Consider the following 21,522-nt stretch of genomic DNA (forward strand, 5'->3'; position numbering starts at 1 on the left):
ATCTTAGGGTTTTGTTGATTTTTGATCTTTCCTTGATGAATTGTGATCATCCAATGATCAAATGTTGAATCCTTTGACAAAATATGGACTTTGACAAAAAATTTCATTTTTGACTGTCAGTTGACTTTTTTGGTCAAACGGGTCGTCTGTTGACTGTTTGAGCTGCTGACGGTGCGTCTGAGTGAATTGAAGTTTGAAAATTTGTATGATGGTACTTTGAGATGTATGGATGTATATGAAATCCATTTGAGCTCTCAAAACTTGTTGCTCCTGTTAAAACAAGAAAAACCCTGATTAGGGACTGTCTGTATAGGAGGCAGTTAAGCGTACCTGATTTTTGTGCAGTGTTGAGTTTCTGCTAATCATGTGATATTCAGAAGACTTCTAACACAAAAATCTTGGAAATTTGAATTGTGAATGATTGATTTGATTGATTGTACAAATCACTGTGAATTGTACTGTCTGCAGTTTGTCTGTCAACCGACTGTTCGTGTACTGAAGCAGCAGTTAAAGTGAAAAATCAACCGTCAAAGTTAATTTTCTTTTTTTTTTTTTGTTGTTATTTTTGTTTTTGTTTGGTGTGAAGCATGAAAATTTATTTACATGACTTGTTAGAAAACAGAAACATAATAAATAACTGATATTTACGGTATGCGGGCAAAATTACCGATAATAACCTGAAAATTATTTAATGCACAGAAATAGAAATATTTGACTGGCAGAAAATACACAAAATATTATCTTAGTAATTAAGCAATATTATGACAACTAGTACAACATTTAATACTGACAGTATAAATATTACATACTATATTGAAAAGTACGACGAATAAACGGTACGTTTAAGAAAATAAGAAACACGACAAATTTTAAAAATGACGGTTGACGAACCATGCTATGATTAATAACATGTAGAGGAGTGGGAGTGCAACCATTGCAGGTCCACACTTCTCAGGACTGTGTAGGCAGAAGAAAGTTGTGATCACCGTAGCAATGGTGACGACTGTAAGAAGCAGTGTTTCTATCCATTTTGCCATTTTTGCTAGGGAAGAAGAAATGATGGATTATGAGGTAGGAATTTGAAAGATGATTTAGAATTTGATGTGAGATTTGTGGGAAGAATGAGAGGTATTTATAGAATGGAAAGACGATAGAGACGTTGGGGAATGATGTGATTCCGTACCAAAGGAAATTTGAGTGGTAGTGAGATTTGAAAGAAAGTGTAAGGTATTGTCGGGAAAAGAGAGATGGATAGAATAAAGTTGAGATTTGAATTTGAAAGGATAGATTTGAAAAGATTTTGAAAATAATGGAATATAGCACAAAAGTTAGTGGGAAAACAAAAACAATTGTTACCAGTACAGTGTGAGTTTCCTGCTTTTGCGCCTGCAAAAAGATTTAACCCTGCATGAACTGTGTTAGTACTATTTATCTGTAAAATAAATAAATAGTATTTGTGAAGTAAAGAACAGTATTTGGCGTTTGCGTAAGAATAAATTCCACTGTAAGCCAAGTTACTGTGTAAGAAAAATTCTGAAAACCAAGTTCTTCATATGTCAGGATATTTTGAAAAAAATCCATGTTTATATGAGACTCTTAATTTTCATATTGAAACTTTCCTGAAAAAAGAAGTGGGCAAATTTTGGGGTATAACAGACATAATTCAAACTATCATGAATAACAACCTATTTGACTATGTCCTAGGATCAATCTAGTCGATCCTGCGAGTAACCAAATCATATTTATTATAGTTTGGAAGACTAGCGGTTGTTTACCGGAAATCACCGTAAACAGTGCCACACTCCCAAGTCAACTGGAGGGTCGGGTATACCTTGACGCATTCCGAACTGTAGCTTGACTCGGTCATTATGATGCATTTCGATGATGTTGTACCAGATCAGGCAACATGTTGTTGTCCAAATGGCTGCATCTGCAGCTCTAGGCTCATGGTCGCAATTGAGATACGGTCTCCATATAAACTGCATGCATAAGAGTTATACATTATTTCGTGCAAATATTTATAAAAAATACACTTATAAAAGAGCAAAAGATTAGAGATAATACTTGTTCGGGTCCTAAGTGATTAATGAGCTGGCAGTACATTGTGATGTTTGAGCGCGGATTTTTTGTGAAGTCCATTTTTTTCACGCAAAATCTAAAAAGCAAATTAAATGTTTTAGTTAGAGTAAATCATAATCCACTAATTGTGCATGAAAAATATGGTATATTAAAAACGTACCTCATTGCATACGGAAAGGTCCAACTGGCTCTGTTAATCGGGGCTTTTATAGGCATCCTCCACCACCCCCCACACCTGCACCAACATAGCGCATCCATAGAAGGTGCAAGAATCGTATCTTGAGTTCTTGCACAGGGATTGGTACACCGTAGCCAGCACTGCAGACCCCCAACTATATAGACCAACTCTAGTAAAATCCATTAATAAACGAAGATACATAAAATTAACAGTGTTACCAGTACTATCTGGAAACAAAACGTTTCCAATTAGCAAGATAAGGTAGCACCTTGTTTTCTGAAGTATGGTATCTTGGGGAGACGCATCATCCAACCGAAAATTATCATAATATAACCTTAACCTCTTAAGGTTAATACCCTGTCCCCTAACACCAACTTGTTCCTCTATCAAGTCTATGCCCAATGCTTGAAAGCATAGGGAATCTTCCTGCATTACACAGCCATTAATTGCCTTACCGTCAATTGGAAGGCCTAGTAACATATAAACATCCTCCAGGGTGATGGTGCACTCCCCTGTTGGAAGATGGAAAGTGTGTGTCTCCGGCCTCCAGCGTTCTAACAAGGCCAGAACAAATTTGTGATCAATGGAAGCCTCAGCGATAGTGCTAATCGGTCTGAAACCAGCAACGTCCAAGTAGGGTCTTATGCGGTCGTTCGGAGCGATGATCGAGTGACTACGAGTCCGGAAACGACTAGCGTCCTGAAAATAATTATGTATGCGTAAGTATTCAGTTATTTCATCATAGACAGGTGCATGTTATTAACATAATAGTATAATACTTACATAGGATGTGATGTTCTCGGGGGTTCCTCGGTGTGTATCACCCATTGTTAAGAGAGAGATGGTTGAGCACTGGAAATCTGGACTTTGAAAGCAAAATGATTATTGTGAGAGTAGATGAGTGAAGGTGGTGAGAAATCTGCAGAGGTCATGGTAGTATATATAGTGATGAGGCTTAAACGGTAACAAGCTGCATGCTGGACATGTCAACACATTCAAAGTTGCTAGGTGTTGCTTGTGCAGAAGTGGTTGGCATGCATGCAACATAACTTTCGGTGATAGGACTTGGTGACATGCATGCAGAGCAGAACTAGGTGCCAGATAGGGTTGCATGCATGCTGTATTAGGAGGAATCGTTGCAGGAATCGTTTCAGACGCCTGCAAGGTTGCAGGAATCGTTTCGGACGCATGCGAATGACTGAAATTATTAAGATGTTAACAGGTGGGGACCATGTGGGGACCAGGTGAGGACTACATGTATCATACATATGCGCCAAATGAAATGGCATTTTTTTTCAAAATTTCAACTAATGCGCCATTCCATTTGGCGCATTCCAGGTAAGAAAAAGTAAATATGTGCCACTCCATTTGGCGCATTAGTACTAACCTTTTTTTTTTAAATTAGGGTTTAGGTTTTTTCTTGTAGTGGAAACCCTAGTTGTGCTATGGACCGTAAGCCAGGCGTCCTTCCCTCTATAAATTAGGATTTCTTGTGTGCATAAGACTACACACACGGAAAAAATGTGATCTCAAATAAGGCCAAATAGCACGCACCGGACCTCTGAGCCTCCACCACCTGTGAGGCGGTTCGACTATCAACCGGACTATCGTCGAAGGAACGGGTACGTCATTTTCTCTCCCGTCAAACCTCCCATGCAGGTTATGTTTTGGAATATCCATTCCATGGACCAACTTAAGAGAACCATCCTGAGGTTTTTGGACGGGGAGTACAGTCCCGGCGAGGAGATCAGATCTATCAAGAGGCTTAGAATAAGGGGTGGTGTTTTTCTTGAAAGACAACGTTGGTGGGAGAATACGGAAGACGACATCCAATGCACTCGGATGACGGAGTACAAAGAAGACATTGTTTTAACCGTTGTAATATCCTAGATGCCGCAGTTTCTTTATCATTTCGGTAACTTCTGTACCGGTCAATCAAATGCTCTTAGCATATTTCAATGAAATGATTTTTTATCGTTACAAAGTTGCCAATGAGTATTTAAGTTATAAATAATTAATAAAAATATTTCCCGCCATATTTACCCGCTAAAACAAAAGTTGCTACAAGTAGTCCTCTCTTCTATAAATAGAGGTGTGTGTGTGTGGAGTTGAAGTATTAGCTTTTTTTTTCTTCTTACTCCAAACACTTAAAAATGAATTCAGTTTGGGCTGTAGTCTTTTTTGAGGAAGGTAGTCACATGAGGGTTTGCCTGAACCAGCATTGGGATTTCAAGATAATTGTTAGAGCCATCAACACCGGGTTTCGTCAACTGGATGGTCCAACCAGGAAAGTTAAACAGATAGATTATCGTTGTCCATACATTATGTTGACGGATAATAACCCAGAAGGCACGTACATGTATTATTGGGATCGTGTGAAAGACGATGTGGACGTGGATCTAATGTTTTGGACACACAGTGGAGAAGTTAACTGAGGCGTTGAAAATCCACTTGTTCTTGCAGTGATTCTTGAGTAGTTTAGATTAAGTGTTGTTTTATTTGTTACAATGTAATTTCGTGTTCTACCAGTTGTTTTGTGTTATTTTCTTTTTTGCAATGTAATATAGTGTTTAATTAGATTCAACTAAAAATGCTGAAGTATGTTAACTTTATCACTACGATCATAACAAGTTCAAACCTAAAAATTCTTTCTTCAACATTTTAAATAAGCATCTTCATTTGTATATCATCGCCCGGGTTACCACATTGTTATTTTTAACGGTACCAAGAGAAGAAAAAAATCAATCTATTTCAACAAAAGATAGTAAAAGAAAAACAATAATCTAAAAATTCACTTAGAAAGAAAGAGAAAAAAAAGCAGAACATCATTGATAGGAAAATCATTTATGAACAAGAATTAAAAAAACTCACCATTGTGTGTCGTATTGAAGGGTTAAGAAGAAAGAGAGAACCTGTATATTTACATCGCTAAAATATGATTAAAATTATATAATTATATTAGGAGAAATAAATCTAAGGAATTAAAGAAAAAATTATATATTTTATAATTACATTAATACCCCCAAAAAACTGTATATACACATAGATCAGCGTGCATTTGTCTTTTACATTCAATTTGGAATTCTGTGACAGACATAGATCAACGTGCGTCTGTCAAGTCTCATCAATTTGGAATCCTGTGACAGACATTGATCAGCGTGTGTCAGTCTAGTCCCGTCATGTTGGAATCTTGTGATAGACCTAGATCAGTGTGCGTCTGTCTAGTCTCGTCAATTTGGAATCTTGGGACAGACCTAGATCATCGTGCGTCAGTCTAGTCTCGTCAATTTGGAATCCTGTGACATACCTAGATCAGTGTGCGTCTGTCTTGAGTCAATGCAAAGCTGTGACTATTACCCTATATAAGACAACCAATATTTTCTAAACATTACAACACACAAACAATATTGCCTACTCTGACCTGATATTACAACACCCAAACACTAACCCGAAAAAATGGCTTCATCTCCCCAATACCTTGTACATGCTCATCTAAACAGTGAGACTTACTCATATGAAATAGCCGGTTTTGTGATGAGAAACACGTAAGTTGTGCCATTTTTGTTAAGCAAAAGAGCCACCTTTAAATCCTTCATTCAGCGACTACATGAAGGATAGAAAAACACTTAGAAAGGGGGGGGGGGGGGTTGAATAAGTGTAGTCTAAAAACTTGAACGATAAAAACAATATGCACAGTTATTTTTATCCTGGTTCGTTGTTAACTAAACTACTCCAGTCCACCCCAACGGAGTGATTTACCTCACCTGAGGATTTAATCCACTAATCGCAACAGATTACAATGGTTTTCCACTTAGTCCGCGACTAAGTCTTCTAGAGTATCCTGATCACGACCTGATCACTCCAGGAACAAATGCTTAGACACAAGCTAAGACTTTCTTAGAGTATCCTGACCACCACGTGATCACTCTAATTACAACTGCTTAGACACAAGCTAAGACTTCCTAGAGTATCCTGATCAACACTTGATCACTCTAGTTACTTACAAATTAATGTAATCAAATAAGAGTTTTACAATGCTTCTTAAAAGCTATAATCACAACAGTGATATTTCTCTTAACGTTTAAGATTAATCTCACTAATATATTACAACAGCAATGTAGTGAGCTTTGATGAAGATGAAGTTTCTGAGCTTTGAATTTGAACAGCGTTTCAGCAAGTCTTTCAGAATAATTTCGTTCAGAATTGGTCCAGAGTCACTAACCTTGCTTCTCATCAGAACTTCATATTTATAGGCGTTTGAGAAGATGACCGTTGAGCGCATTTAATGCTTTGCATATTCCGTACAGCTTTGCATTTAATGTTTCACGCTTTTGTCAACTACCTCGAGCCTTGTTCACGCTGTGTCTACTGACGTTGCCTTTAATAGCTTCCAACGTTCCTTTTGTCAGTCAACGTAGCCTGCCACTTGTACTTTCTTCTGATCTGATGTTTGTGAATAAAATATTTGAATATCATCAAAGTCAAACAGCTTGGTGCATAGCATCTTCTTGTCTTCTGACCTTGAAGTGCTTGTGAGCGTGATACCATCAGAACTTCAGTGCTTCTGCTTCTGACCTCAAGTTCTTCTGATGCTTCCATAGACCCATGTTCTGATTCTGCCTTGACCATCTTCTGATGTCTTGCCAGACCATGTTCTGATGTTGCATGCTGAACCTTCTGAGACAAAGCTTCTGAGCGCTGATTTGTGCATACTCTTTATATATTTCCTGAAAGGGAAATTGCAATGTATTAGAGTACCACATTATCTCACACAAAATTCATATCCTTGTTATCATCAAAACTAAGAATATTGATCAGAACAAATCTTGTTCTAACACTACACGCTAAGATTGCAATGGGTCCTATTGCAAACATTTTTTTACCAATGTCCTTCTTTCCATGACAACAACACCGTCAAGTTTTATGAGACGGAGATTGCAAATGAAGAAGACCTCCAAGATATGTTTACTACCCACGAATACTCTGGCTTGGATCCCATCGAGCTGTACGTTACTATACAGGTTGAGACACAAGAAAATCATGTTGTCCACTCGCAAGTTATAGACCCACCAGTCAACGAGCAAGAAGAGGTTGATGTCATAGACGAGGAAGAAGAAGATCTGGAAACTAATTTTGACGACATGACCAACGAGGAATCCTACGACGAGCAACACATGCCGGTGCCTGCAGCCCATGTGTACGCACCTCCAGCACATATGAGTAACTTGAACCTGCAAGGTGACGAACCATCATCTGACATCTTTTTCACACCGTACATCCAAAATGACGATGAGTTAAAGGAAGGAGACAAGTTTACTTCTAAAGAGGCATGCCTTAGAACAATAAAAAAAATGGCACATGGCGCACAACGTTGATTTTGAAGTAGATCGTTCAAACCTGGAACGGTATGTAATCACTTGTAAAAATCTAGAGTGTGGCTTCAGACTGTTGGCTTCTTATAGGAAGAGAAGTAATGCATGGAAAATAGGGTCGATTACGCAACAACACACATGTGTCAACCCTACCACTTCCCAGGATCATACAAAACTCAGTGGCAATCTCATCTGTCAGGAGATCTTGCCTCTAATAAGCTCTGATCCATCTTTGAAGGTCAAAAATATTATCTCGCATATCGTTACAACCTTCAACTACACTCCATCTTACAAAAAGGTGTGGGTTGCAAAAACAAAGGCAATTGAGATAGTCTACGAAAATTGGGAGGAGTCATACAAAATTCTTCCCTGCTACCTTATTGCGCTACAAAGTTACGCACCTGGCACTGTTACTATTCTAGAGACACTGCCCGCGCATGCCCCGGATGGAAACCCTGTCCAAGGAAACAGAATATTCCATCGGCTTTTTTGGGCGTTCAAACCTTGCGTACGAGGATTTGCACATTGTAAACCCATACTCCAAATTGATGGAACATGGTTATATGGCAAATACAAAGGAACCATGCTTATGGCGGTTGCACAGGACGGGAACATCAACATTTTTCCCGTGGCGTTCGCAATTGTCGAAGGTGAAACTGCCGCGGCATGGAGTTACTTTCTAAGGAACCTCCGAGAACATGTTGTTCCTCAGCCGGACATCTGTTTAATCTCTGATAGGCACGCTTCCATTGAGATTGCTTATAATAATCTAGCAAACGGATGGTATGACCCGCCATCAAAACACATTGTCGCCCTCGGTTTTTATCGTGAGATACGAACTGACTCTTCTTTTATTTTGAGTTTGAAAATCAGAGAGTCGCCACCGACTTTTATTTTATCCAATTAAGGAAAGGTTTATAAAAGAAACAGAAAAAGACCTTTAAGAGATTTTGGGTTCGGGGGTAGGTTATACAAAGGGAAAGTATTAGCACCCCTTTGTATCCATGGTTATCCATGGGCTCTTAATTGCTTAGCTCACTTGTTTGAATCATTTGTCTTGTCTTGAAATGCTTGTATGTGGTTTTAAAATACTTTTGTAAATTAAGTTTGTAATGATCCTTGTGCGGATGTATACAATGTATTTTATCTTTTGAAAGATGTTTTGAAAAAAAGATCTTTAACTTCGTAATAATCCTTGTTTGGATATATACAAAATGTTGTCTTTTTTGAAAGTTTTGTTTTGAAAAGCAGTGAATATGTGAGACATTTGTTGTTTTGATTTGAGCAAGCAATTAGGAGATCTACCCTAAATTTATAAGGTCCTTTCCTATTTCTTTTAGAAAATTCTCCTTTGACCGGATGTAAACAAAAGTTTGGATTTGTATTCGAAACAGTAGAATTGATTTTGAAAAGAGTAACAGAGGGATTACCCTAAGAGGTGCAAGTGTGATCGTGTTCTGGTTCAGATAGTCTTATCTTTGAAGTTAGTGATCTAACGCTTCAGTTATTATCTTTGACATACACGCATTTTTATATGTACAGAAATTTAAAGTGCGGTAATGTAAAATGTGGAAAGTAAATCTACGCTATTATATCGATTGTGCGAGAAATGTAAACTACGCTATTTACATGATTTTGACAACCTATACACTTATTTAGGAATTGAAATTGCAATAAGATAAAGGGAAGTATTTTTGGATTTTTTGGATGGTTGATTTTAATTAGAATTAATGCATAATTAATTTAATTAAATGAGAAAAAGGTAGAAATAAAATTTAAACCTAAAAATTAAGTCTAAAATATGTTCATATTGCTTGTTAATTAATTTTTAAAAAAATTAATTTTTTTTGTAATTTTTGAAATGATTTTTGAAATTATTAAGTTAAATTAACATATAATTATACAAATAATTACACACATAATTTAAACTTAAAGAGAAAAATATTATAAATATGTACAAAATTAGTTTATAATATATAAACTTAATTTAAATAAAAAGAAAGTATTTTTTGGTTTTTTTTGATAGGTTAAGATAATTAAAAAGCAAATATATAAATATATACTAATTATTTAAACAAAATATTTTAGTTATTAAGAAAAATAAAATATTTTTGTGTCAAAAATTAATATAGCATTTTATCAACCTAAAAATATTTTTTGTGTATTTTTCTGATTTTTTAAAACTATTTTTAAATAATTTTGCAAAGAAAATTAAATAAAATGAAAAATATAAAATTTGTGATCAAGTGTGGCTGATGGGAAAGTCCATGGCATGGACTGGCAATCAAGGGCGTTCGATTAGATGACTGGATTGATCATGTGGCCACAAAGCGAGGATGCATGACACGTATAGAACCTGCAAAGCACTGAATCAGAGATTTTAAAAAAAATAAAACGCGCGCGCTCTGGCTTATGGGGAGAAGCCACGTCTCATCTTCTTCCTAAGAAAGGCCTTTTACACCGCTCATTTACAGGGAGCTGTAAAAAGCTTCAATCTATTACACCTGTGCAACACGAATAGGTGTTAGACACAAAAGAAATTTGGCGCGAGGTCATGGTTTGATTCGTCTAGTTTATACGAGTTCAATGGTACCACTTAGAACCTGTAATTTTGCCTAAATCGTGAATCCCTAATTTTGAGCTCAAGAACCCTAAAATGGTGATTCCTCGTATAGGTGTCCAAACACCAATTAAGTTTCCAGAAACGTTCAGAGCACCTATCTAAACATAAATATGCATTTACATCTTGCTAAACATGCATGTATGATTGAATTCGAGTTAGTTTTTATTTGTGCAAACCGTGAGCTATGGTGGATGATTTTGAGTGCTTTGCTTGCTGTAAATGATTGGGTTATATTCAGTGGAGGGCAGGGAACGTGTTTGAGTGTTTAGTTCAAATGAGCTTGAACTTAAAATTCGAATTTCAAATTTCTTTCAAAATTTCAAGTGGTTACAAGAGTGATACAAGCATAGTATTGATTCAAATTTCATGTGTGTGTTGATGATGAAGTATCCTACTTCATTTATAAGCAATGGAAGTGCTGCAATCTTAAGCTAAGAAGCTTTGATTGCTTTTTGAACTTTTCATTTTTAAATATTAAAAATCTTTGAATTTTTTACCATGGCTTGATTTTCTTCATCCCACTTACTCTAGGCCTGCCATGTACCTTCATGCTGCAGAAATGAATCATTCTTGATGGCTTTAGCTTAAGAACAAAGCATTGTATCATTATCCTTCGCCATTTCTTTTTTAATTTAACTTTAAATGTAATAAAATTAAACCAAAAAAGAAATAAAAATGTAATGGGCCTTAGGTTAGTCGTGGGAGGCCCTTAGCATCATTAGAATCATGTTTGGATCATGAAAACTTGGCCCCTTTTCGAAAAAAAACATTTTTGATCAATGTTGATTTCATGCATTTTCCCAAAAAATAGCCAACTTCAACAAGGCATATCTCCCTCAATTTTGATCATATGAAAGAGTTCTTGTACTTTTTAGAAACCTCAAGATGTCCTCTACAAGCTACTTTGGAAACTTTTTTTCATTTGCTGAAGTTATCTTGATGTTATGGCCTTTGACAAAAAACCACTTTTTGTTGACTTTGAAAATGACCTGTAATGTCTGAGCTCATATTTTTCAAATGGTGAATCCAATGAAAATGGGATCAATTGCATTTGAAAGATAATTGAATTTCCTTCAAAACAAGCTTTGGTTTGAATTTTTTGAGTGAACGAGGAGAGAGTTATGGCCGGTCAAAGTTCAGTTGACTTTTTAGGAAAAAACCCTAATTTTGATACTTAGGGTTTTGTTGATTTTTGATCTTTTCTTGATGAATTATGATCAAACATTGATCAAATGATGAATGTTTTGACAAAATATGGATGTTGACAAAAAATTTCATTTTTGACTGTCTGTTGACTTTTGGGTCAAACTGGTCGTCTGTTGACTGTTTGAGTTGCTGACTGTGCGTCTGAGCGAATTGAAGTTTGAAAATTTGTATGGTGGTACTTTGAGACATATGTAGGTCCATGAAATCCATTTGAGGTCTCAAAAAACTCGTTCTCCTGAACAAAAAAACAAAAACCCTAGTTAGGGACTGTTCGTGTAGGAGACAGTTAAGCGTACCTGATTTTTGTGCAGTGCTGAGTCTCTGCTGATCATGTGATTATCAGAAGACTTCTAGAACAAAAATCTCGGAATTTTGAAATGCAAAAGATTGATTTGATTGATGGTACAAAACACGGAGAATCGCGCTGTCAGCGGGTTTGACTGTCAACTGGCTGTCCGGGCATTAACATAACAGTTAATGGTGAAAATTTATTTACATGAGTTGTTAGAAAAACAAAAACATAATAAATAAACAAAAAATACTGTACGCGAACGAAATTACCGATAATAACCTTGAAAAATATTTAATGCATAGAAAAATAAATATTTAACTAGCAGAAAACACACATAATATTATCTTAACAATTAAACGACAGTATGACAGATAGTACGACATTTAATACTGACAGTACAAATATTACATAATATAATGAACAATACGACAAATAAAATAAACGGTACATTATGTGAAAGCGAAAGATACGACAAACTTTAAAAATGACGATTAAAAACCCATGCTATAAATAACAACATATAGATGATCGGGAGTGTAAGCAACCCAGGTCCGCATTTTTCAGGACTATGCAGACAGAAAAAGGACATGATCACCACCAAAACAGTGATGACCATAAGAAGACACGTATCCATCCACTTTGCCATTTTTGCCGGGGAAGAAGAGAAAATAAATATGAGGTAGAAGTTTGAGAAATGAGTTGAAATTTGATGTGAGAATTTATGGAAAAAATGAGAGGTATTTATAGAGTGAAAATAAGGATAGAGACATTGGGGAATGAAGTGATTCCGTACAAAAAGGAAAATTTGAGTGGTAGTAGGATTTGAAAGAAAGTGTATGGTAGGGTTTGAAAAGAGAGATGTTGTTTACGGTGATTTCCGGTAAACAACCGCTAGTCTTCCAAAGTATAATAAATATGATTTGGTTACTCGCAGGATCGACTAGATTGATCCTAGGACACATAGTCAAGAAGATTTTTATCAACGTTCATTCGAACCATATTCATGATTTGTCTTCTTCAATAAGCGTTGTTCGATTAAAGAACAAATAGTCTTGATAATCACTTTGTTATATACAATTGTGACTTCAACGAAAAGATAAGCAACATAACATATGAAATTAAAAGGACTATTAAAACGTAAAGAATCTTAAACTGCAGAAACGTTAAAGACTTTGAAAGTAAATAACATGAAAGTAATTCGAAAGTAAATGACATTAAAGTAAAGATACAGAAATGTAAATGGCAAGAAGTAAACGAAATGCAGTAATTCTGGAAGATATTTGAAAACAAAAGATAATACACATGTATTAAAGTGGTGGTGTCATACGTACATTTTCTCAGCGAACTCTTTCTCTTAACGCTTGATACTTGAGTAAATATGTGAGTGATTTGTACAAAATGAACACACAGAATCCTAACATTAAGACTCCTATTTATACTAGTTTCGACCTTAACGGTCCTACACTAATCTGCTGCCACGTTTCTCATAAGAACTTCTAGCGACGCCATCTGTTGCTTGGACAGTTACGAAACCGTCTTCGAATTTCAAATCTTCCCGCCTGAGTCCGTCTTCGACGCGTGGCAGTGTATTAAAACACTACGAAAATACGCTAAGTAGTAATACTTGAATATATTTATAAATTTTGTCTAAGTCCCCGAAGACACATACTTTTCACTAGCTTTCAGTATTCATTATCTTCATAGCGAACTTAGAAATCTTTATTCTCGAAGCATGACCATCAGTAGCCATTCTTTTATTTTTAAGGGATGGCTATCAGTAACCATCTTTCCTTCGATTTTCTACTTCTTCGCAGGACAAATACTACAAAACAAAATCTTCAGCTAACAAATTGCCCCCAATAAATGCCTGTTTCGAGAGTCAACAGAAATAGGCGTTTCTTGTCATTATAAGATTTCGTTCTTTATTGATCTTTGAGAGTTCCAAGACTGCTGACTAACGTCATAATCATTGATGACCCTGTTTCCGAAACGTCTTGTCATTTTCAAAGATGTCTTCTCATAACTTACATTCTCACGTTTTAACCTTACTTCTTGATCATTACTCCTATATACTAGGAGTGAAGCTAACTTATTCGACCGCCGTTGGATTAAATCACCAGCCGCCACGTGTTCTTTGGATTTTACCCAAAAGATTTAAAAAGGGTTTCCGTTAAACCTTTAAATACTTGGTCTTGTACTTCTACACAACCTTTCATTCCTATTTCTTCATCTTCTTCAACAAAAACCAAACATCTTCAATCTCTTCAAAATCTCGCTCTCTTAATCAGAAATTTCTCTATGGCTTCATCTTCAAATGTTCTTCAACCTGCTCTGAAGCTCCAATCAACAACACAGTCTGGGGAACAAGAGCACGTTCAAAACCCTAACACCGAAGAAATACGCGCTATTTACGCTTCCCAGGTAATCATTCCCTTTGAACTTTCTGGAAAATCTCTCGCTTTTATGGGTCCATTACCAGGTGAAAATATCCCATCTCTGAATAAATTCTTCCCTGCTTATTACAAGACTAGACCATTAGTTAGCAAAATTAGGATAGATGAAGATGGTTGTTCTCCCTCAGGAAAATCTGCTAACATGGAAGAAACTCCAATTGTAACTCCTTTAGCTTTAGCGAAAATTAGGTTAAACTATATGACCAACTCTGTAAAAGTGTTTAGGTCAATTCCTTTAGCCAAAGATCCTGATTTGTACTATGCCTGGTTAGAAAAAGTAGAGAAACAGAAAGAATCCTTCTGGAAATCGTTAGGAATATACGATTTGATTCAACTGTCAAAGACAGGTTTAGAATACAACCAACCCATGTTAGTAGCAGCGGTTCACTTTTGGGATGCTTCTCACAACACTTTCCATCTCCCCTGTGGAATGGTTACCCCTACTCTTTTCGATGTGGCTGCAATTACAGGACTTCGACCAACTGGAGAAACCTTCGATCCCAACGAAATGGATAATGATACTATTGGTTTTAATGACTCACAAGTCACTTATACTGCATTCATCCAAAAGCATCATATTACCACCGAAACGGCAGTATCCGATGAAGAGCATATTGCTTTCCTAGCGCTATGGCTCTCACGATGTGCCTTCTGCTCAAGATCCATACAAGTTGCAAAGAGGTACCTTTGCATGGCTAATCAGTTGCATGCTAGAAAAAAGCTCAACCTCAGCCAACTGCTTTTAGGGTCTCTTTATGAAAACCTCAGCGAAGCTGCAACCCTTACCAAGAATTTCAAATCCGGTAGTTTACTTTATGCTGGCCCTTTCTGGCTATTACAACTGTGGCTTAATGCTACATTCGAAACTCATCTTCCCTTTCGAGGAAACGTCAATGAGGAGGATAGCAAAATCAAAAATCGAACTATAGAAGGGACCAGGTTAGCTTACCTAACTCCAAAAGAAGAAATTGGAAAGCTTCGCGAACACTTCCTGACATATTCAATGATGTTTGCCCGGCGTAACCAGTTCGATCCTTCTATGGCCCCATTTGTACACAGAACAATAGGTCCCGAATGGTTTACTCGAAAATTCCCATCAACATCTCAGGATCAACAAACTGAGTCTATGGAAATTTGGGAAGCCTTTCTGACTCCAAGGTTATTTTCCCATCGCCTTCGACCATCAAAAGGTCAATGTATTCTCATGTGCTATCAACCAAATTTGGTCTCGAGACAGTTTGGGTTGGTTCAAATAAAACCCAAGTGTTTATATGAGAAAAGAAACCACATGTGTTTCCATACCTTGTACTTGACTGAAGAAGAATGTAAAACAAAAATCAACAAATACGTTGGCACCAACAATCTTTCTCCTGTCCCTTTCGAACCTGCTTTTTATTCTACACCAGACTTTCATCAATGGTGGACGGATTATTATAGCTCCCAAATCTTTGATGCTGATAGCCTTGCTAAGGAACTAACTGCAGCTTTTACTGATGTGCAGGAGAATTTTCAAAAAGGTACTTCAACTCATATTAAAGAAATCCAAGCTTTTCAAAAATTCTTTGAAACTATCTACAGGCCTGATGATCTTAGTCGGACCGTTCGTGAGGCTGCAGTCGTTTTGCGCGAAAAGTTTTCCGCCAAACTGGATAAGTTGAAATTGCCCTCGTATGTTCGACCAGAACTACGTTATGAAGTGGCTTTCAAACTTAATCCTCCAAAATTCCCTCCACTACCAAGTGCTGATTTTGGTGTGGCTCTAAGTCCTCCTTTCCCAGACTGGTTCGTGTGTGGGAATGCTCTCAAAATTCTTCGAGAGAGTACCAAAAAACGCGCTGAACGAGTGGTTCCGACTAAGCATACCTTGGATACTTTCAAAGGATATCTTCATATAGATCTTAAACATGTTCGTGTCCTGACCCCAATACCTGAAGGTTTGGATTAAGACAATCTTTTCGACTGACTTTTCTTTTCTTTGCTGATATACTGATTTCAGTTTCAACTACAGCTGTTGCACGAAGGAGGAAGATCAAGGAAGCTTCTGCCCAAAAAGATTCTGGGACATCTAAGAGCAACAAACCAAGTGAAAGTGATTCCATCGTCACTGGCAAGAAGCCCACGGTACATACTCATCTCATATTCTTGATTTTGTACAATCTGTGAGTAGCATCCATCTTACTTATCGTCTATTTGCCAGAGCTCGAAACCCCCAACAGGTTCGAAGCGGAAAGCTTCCTCGACAGCTGCCTCAGATGGCGAAGATAAATCTCCTCCCCAAACTAGACAAGGACACAAGAAGAGACAAAAAGCTGTTACCCCTTCAAGAAAAGGGAAAAGGATAAGTCCCTCTAAAGCTGCTTCTCCTGGCGATAAGGCATCCTCTGAAGAGTCTCCTTTGAAAACTGCTAGTAATGCTTTCGTTGTGGAAAGTCATAATTCAAGTCCAGACAATATCCCAACCAAGGTATTTGGGTTCCACCCTGTCATACCCCAAAATTTGCCCATGTTATTTTCCACACACAAAATCAAATCAAAACACAAAGCTCCAAAACACACTCTCCTATACAAAAGCTCTGAACTAGGGTTTGATTAGTTCAATGGAAAATCATTGAATCAATGGTTCAAGGTGGTTCCATAGGGTCACCAACATCCCAAAGAAACTCCATGAAAAGTTTCAAGTCAATCAAAGCAAACTGAGTCCCTCAAATCCTGATTAGGTCAACAGTCGACTCTCAAGGGCAAAATAGTCATTTCAAGTCAATATACAGTCAAAGTTCATGGCATTTGGTCAACAACATCCTCATAACCCTAAAATCCTCATTTGATCAAGGGTTGATCATGATGATGCAAGGAAAGATCAGAAAAGTCAAAGGTCAAAAGTTACTATTTTGGGCATGAATTGAAAAAAGTCAACTAAACTTTGAAAATTCACCAAATATTCATACTTCATCAGAAAAATTCCCACCAAAGCTCATTTTAAAGGGAATTCATTCCTCTATCCAATGGTCCAAGAATCAGAGCTCATAGGTCAATGGTTTAAGAGATATGGCTTCATACATTATAGGTCCTTTTCAAAAGTCAACAAAAAGACACTTTTTTTAAAAGCTCATAAAATGAGAATGAAAAATGATTTTTGATATGGGACCAAAGACATTGGTTAGAGGACTCTCTAAGGTTTCCAAAATGTCCTGGAACACTTCCATACCTCAAAAATTGAAGGAGGTAGGCCTTGTCAAAGTTAGGTCATTTTGGAGGGAAAAATGTGAAGGAATCCAAATATTTTTGCAAATGGGCCTAAGTAACTTTGATACAATCTTGATCCATAATTCATTTAGAGCCCATAATCTTTTCTCCACGAAATTACATGATTTATTTGATTTATTATGAATTTTTTAGTCTATTTTTTAAAGGATTAAAATCAAATATATTATTGAAAATCAAATACTTGGTGAAAAGGATGATTTAGGCCTTATTTGATCATCAAATATTCTCTAAGATAGACCAGATCTCGTGCACCCCTAAATTAGAAAGATTGGATCAAAGATTGGCTTGAATAAGAAACATATTTTCAAAATATTTTCCAAGATCACAAAGATTGGATTCAAAGAGATTTTTCTCTGTTTAAAGTGACCTAATTTGAACCACTATAAGTAGTGAAGCAATTCAGAACATTAGGGGACGAAATTTTGCAGTGAAGAGCTCTCACCAAACTTGCAAAAATCCAAGAAAAAAACTCAATTCGGATTCTGATTTGGAGGGTGGTTCAAAGAATTTCAAGGTTTCAAACGCACTCCAGGGACTTCCTTGAACGTTCCCAGATCGATACTGAGCCTCTTCACACCAAGAGCACGTTCATATAGGCCACGGTTTGCACTTTTCTAAATTTGATCGATTAGCTTTACTCATGCATCATCATCCATTTTAATTCATGAATTCGTGTTTAATATTGTGTATTGATCGTTTCTGGAGAATTTGGCGTGTTATTATGCTGTTATAAACGTATCACCATGTTAGGGTTTCCGAGCTCTATTTAGGGCTTTTTGAATGAGGTAAAATTAGGCCTTGAGACAGGTACCACTGGATTCGTATGATTGAGACGAATTCAAAGACAGTATCGCGGAACATTTTTGTTGCCTTTTGCCCCTATTCGCTGTTTTCAGGTCATGCATTCGTAGCGCCTTTTGCAATAAGCGCTGTAAAAGGGCTTGTTTCAGAAATCTGGGGAAGAAGACGATGCAGTGGCAAGCGCTGATTGGTCTGTTCGAAAGGAAAAGCGCGCGAACCAGGATTGATTGTCCAATGATCCAGTACGATATGATTCACGCTCTTATTATGCTCCTCGCGTTGTCGACCACCTGATCCAGCTGCCATCAGATCCAACGCTTGCGATAGTGCAGCCCACGATGTGCCTTCAGTGCGCGTCCACACCGGATAATTTCGCTAAGTTCCTAATTTTTTTTTTGTTTTTAATTATATAAATCCTTTTATTTATATTTATATATATACATATATATATATTTGTTACTTGTTTTATTTTGTTTTTTTATAATAATAAATTTACTTAGTTTTTTTCTAAAAATCTTTTTCTTCTGTATTATAATGATTATTATTTTACTCTACTATATTATTAACTTATATTTAATAAAAACCTTTAAAAATTCATATCTATTTTATTCTAATTCAAAATATTCTATTTAATTCATAAAAATTCATAAAAATTGTTTTTACTCTCGATTTAATTTTCTGATCCTGATTTAATTAATTAGGTCGCGAGACCAATAATTAATTAAATCGTTTGTGTTTTATTATTTAAATTTATACCCTAATTAGGGTTCACGATGATGATTCCAGGCACTGAATATTATTTCTTTTCTGTGCATTATCAGGGTTAGCAACATGATTCGTCCCGAGCGCACGCCTTCAACAAACCTCGAAGTTAAGTAATTTAATTCTAATTCAATTTAAATTATATTTAGATTATTTTACTTTTAGGGTTTGCTTTGCATTCATCCCTTTTCTGCCTTGCCTTTCAGGGTCAACCCCAAAAGCGCCTACTAACCATATCAGATCAAATTCGAAGCTAAGTGCCCATTTGCTTTATTTATTTTAAATTTCTTTATTCTTTATTTTCAGGGTTAATTCTGTTTGCCTCCGAACTGATAATGCACTCACCCTTCTGTTTATTCTTTGTTTTCCAATTTTCAGGGTTCGTCGATTGCCGAAGCTACGAGTATTGGTTACCCTAAACCTTAACCCTGATATTTTCTGTCTTTTATTATTACTTATGCCAAACCCTATTGGGGCATCCGCTGGTTTCATTTTCCCCTTCCCCATATTGCTGTTGTTACTGCTTTATGTTAAACTGCGTGGTTAGTAATCTTAGGGAGTGCAATTCTGAACTGAACTAGAGTCATTAAATTACAAGATAATATATTTCGAATTGAACCACGTGATTGTTGCACACACGCACGCTTTTGGGGTAACCTCTCTGTTGCCTTGTTGCCTTGTTGCCTTGTTGCCTGTTGCCCGTTGCCTTGTTGCCTTGTGTTTTTTTTTGCAGAATAGCCAGTCCCTCGAATATGAGGATACCTCAGCCATGTTGCCTCGATAAAAGGTCATGGGACCCTAAAATGATGCTGCCTTCGATACACTACATGACCTCGACCCTCGGAAGTTGCCTACGGAAAAAGGCTGAGGTATCTTCTGGTTGCCTACGAAAGGCTATTCTGATCCTTCCCCTTAGACTACCTGCCTCTCTATGGCATGGGTCAGTCTTTGGGCGAATGATATCTCGACGACCCTTCAACCTCCAAACGAAAGGCTTCCTGCCCTCTTATGGCAAGGATTGACCCTTTCATTCTGAAAGGCAAAAAAGAGACCTATCATCTGAGTTTAAGGTAATTGCCCCTAATTGCCTTGCAATGCTCATCTTTAATATTCTTTCTCACAATTCTTCGAAAACTGGCTACGCTCATTTACGAGCTAAAGTCCACTTTTTTCTTTCATCTACTTTTTCTAAAAACAAACGAGCAAGCAAAGCAATTAAGAGCCCATGGAAAACCATGGATGCAAAGGGTGCCTTACACCTTCCCTTTGCATAAATTACCCCCCGAACTTAGATTTCTTTAAAAGGTTTTTTTTCTGTTTCTTTTTGCCTTTCCGATTTAGTTTGGATAAAATAAAAGTCGGTGGCGACTCTTGCTATCCGCGACATTTCGATCGATAAAAAGTCAGTTCACCGTATTACAGAACTGGCGACTCTGCTGGGGATATTTCGATTAAGAGGGGTTACCTTAAAGGTTTAGGATTCATTTTAAAATGTTTTCTATTGTTTGCTTTGTTTGTTTTATTTTTCAGGGGCGTTTTGGGAAAACTGAAGGACGAATCCTATTCCCGGATTCAAGAACACTTAAGATTATGAGTGGCATAGTCATGGAGACCCCCCTTATGCATGCTTGGGGTTGGTCAAAATGAAGTTCACACTTGAGTTAGGCCTCCACTGGTTATTGTATACCTCTTTTGCATGAGAGAGGTTTATGCATGTATCTTTGGGTGCGTCGGAGCTCAAGGACCTTTAGTAACCTTTAACCCATCTTAACTTTTAGGAACGTAGTGGGGGGGCTATTCTTGGTGCATGCCAAGTTATGGTCGCTACCCGATACTACAGCTCAGATAGGTTTCTTCCTAAAGTATCATTGCGTGGTATGCATGTACCATGTTCGAGGGTGCTTTAGAGGGGGCTGACAATTCTGAGTCACTTGGTAGAACCCGTTGCTGAAATCTCCTTATCCATAGAAATACCCTTGGGAAGGACACCTGATCAGACTCCATGCAAGCCTTAAGCCAAAAATTGTGTGACTTGTGTGACTTGCGTGACTTGCCTGCGTTTACTACTAACCTTCATTTCCTTGCAGGTTTTCTTAAAATGACTTGTTTGTCCTTACCATCTCGCACTAAGTCCAACGAACTGCATTCGCATAACATCACGACATCATGACATCATAAGCATAACATGTTGACTAACCCTTTCAAGGATCTTAGGAATTTAGGGCGCACGATTTTAGGTGTCTTGGTCAAAAGCTGAATTCCTATCAAGGGGCAAGAGGATTTATTTTCCTCTAGCCACATACCTTCCGATCCAAAGGTTTAGCACCTAACAAGGGGCAATAGGATTTATTTTCCTCTAGCCACGTACCTTCTAGTTCAGAAGTATCCCGAATCAGAGGCGATGACCCACTCGATATGGTGAGCATGATTCTCAAAGACGAAAGTCAGAAGTCTTCAAACGAAGATACGCTCAAATCATTTCTAATATTGCT

Source organism: Vicia villosa, unplaced genomic scaffold (assembly GCF_029867415.1).
Source record: "Vicia villosa cultivar HV-30 ecotype Madison, WI unplaced genomic scaffold, Vvil1.0 ctg.004074F_1_1, whole genome shotgun sequence".
NCBI lineage: Eukaryota > Viridiplantae > Streptophyta > Magnoliopsida > Fabales > Fabaceae > Vicia > Vicia villosa.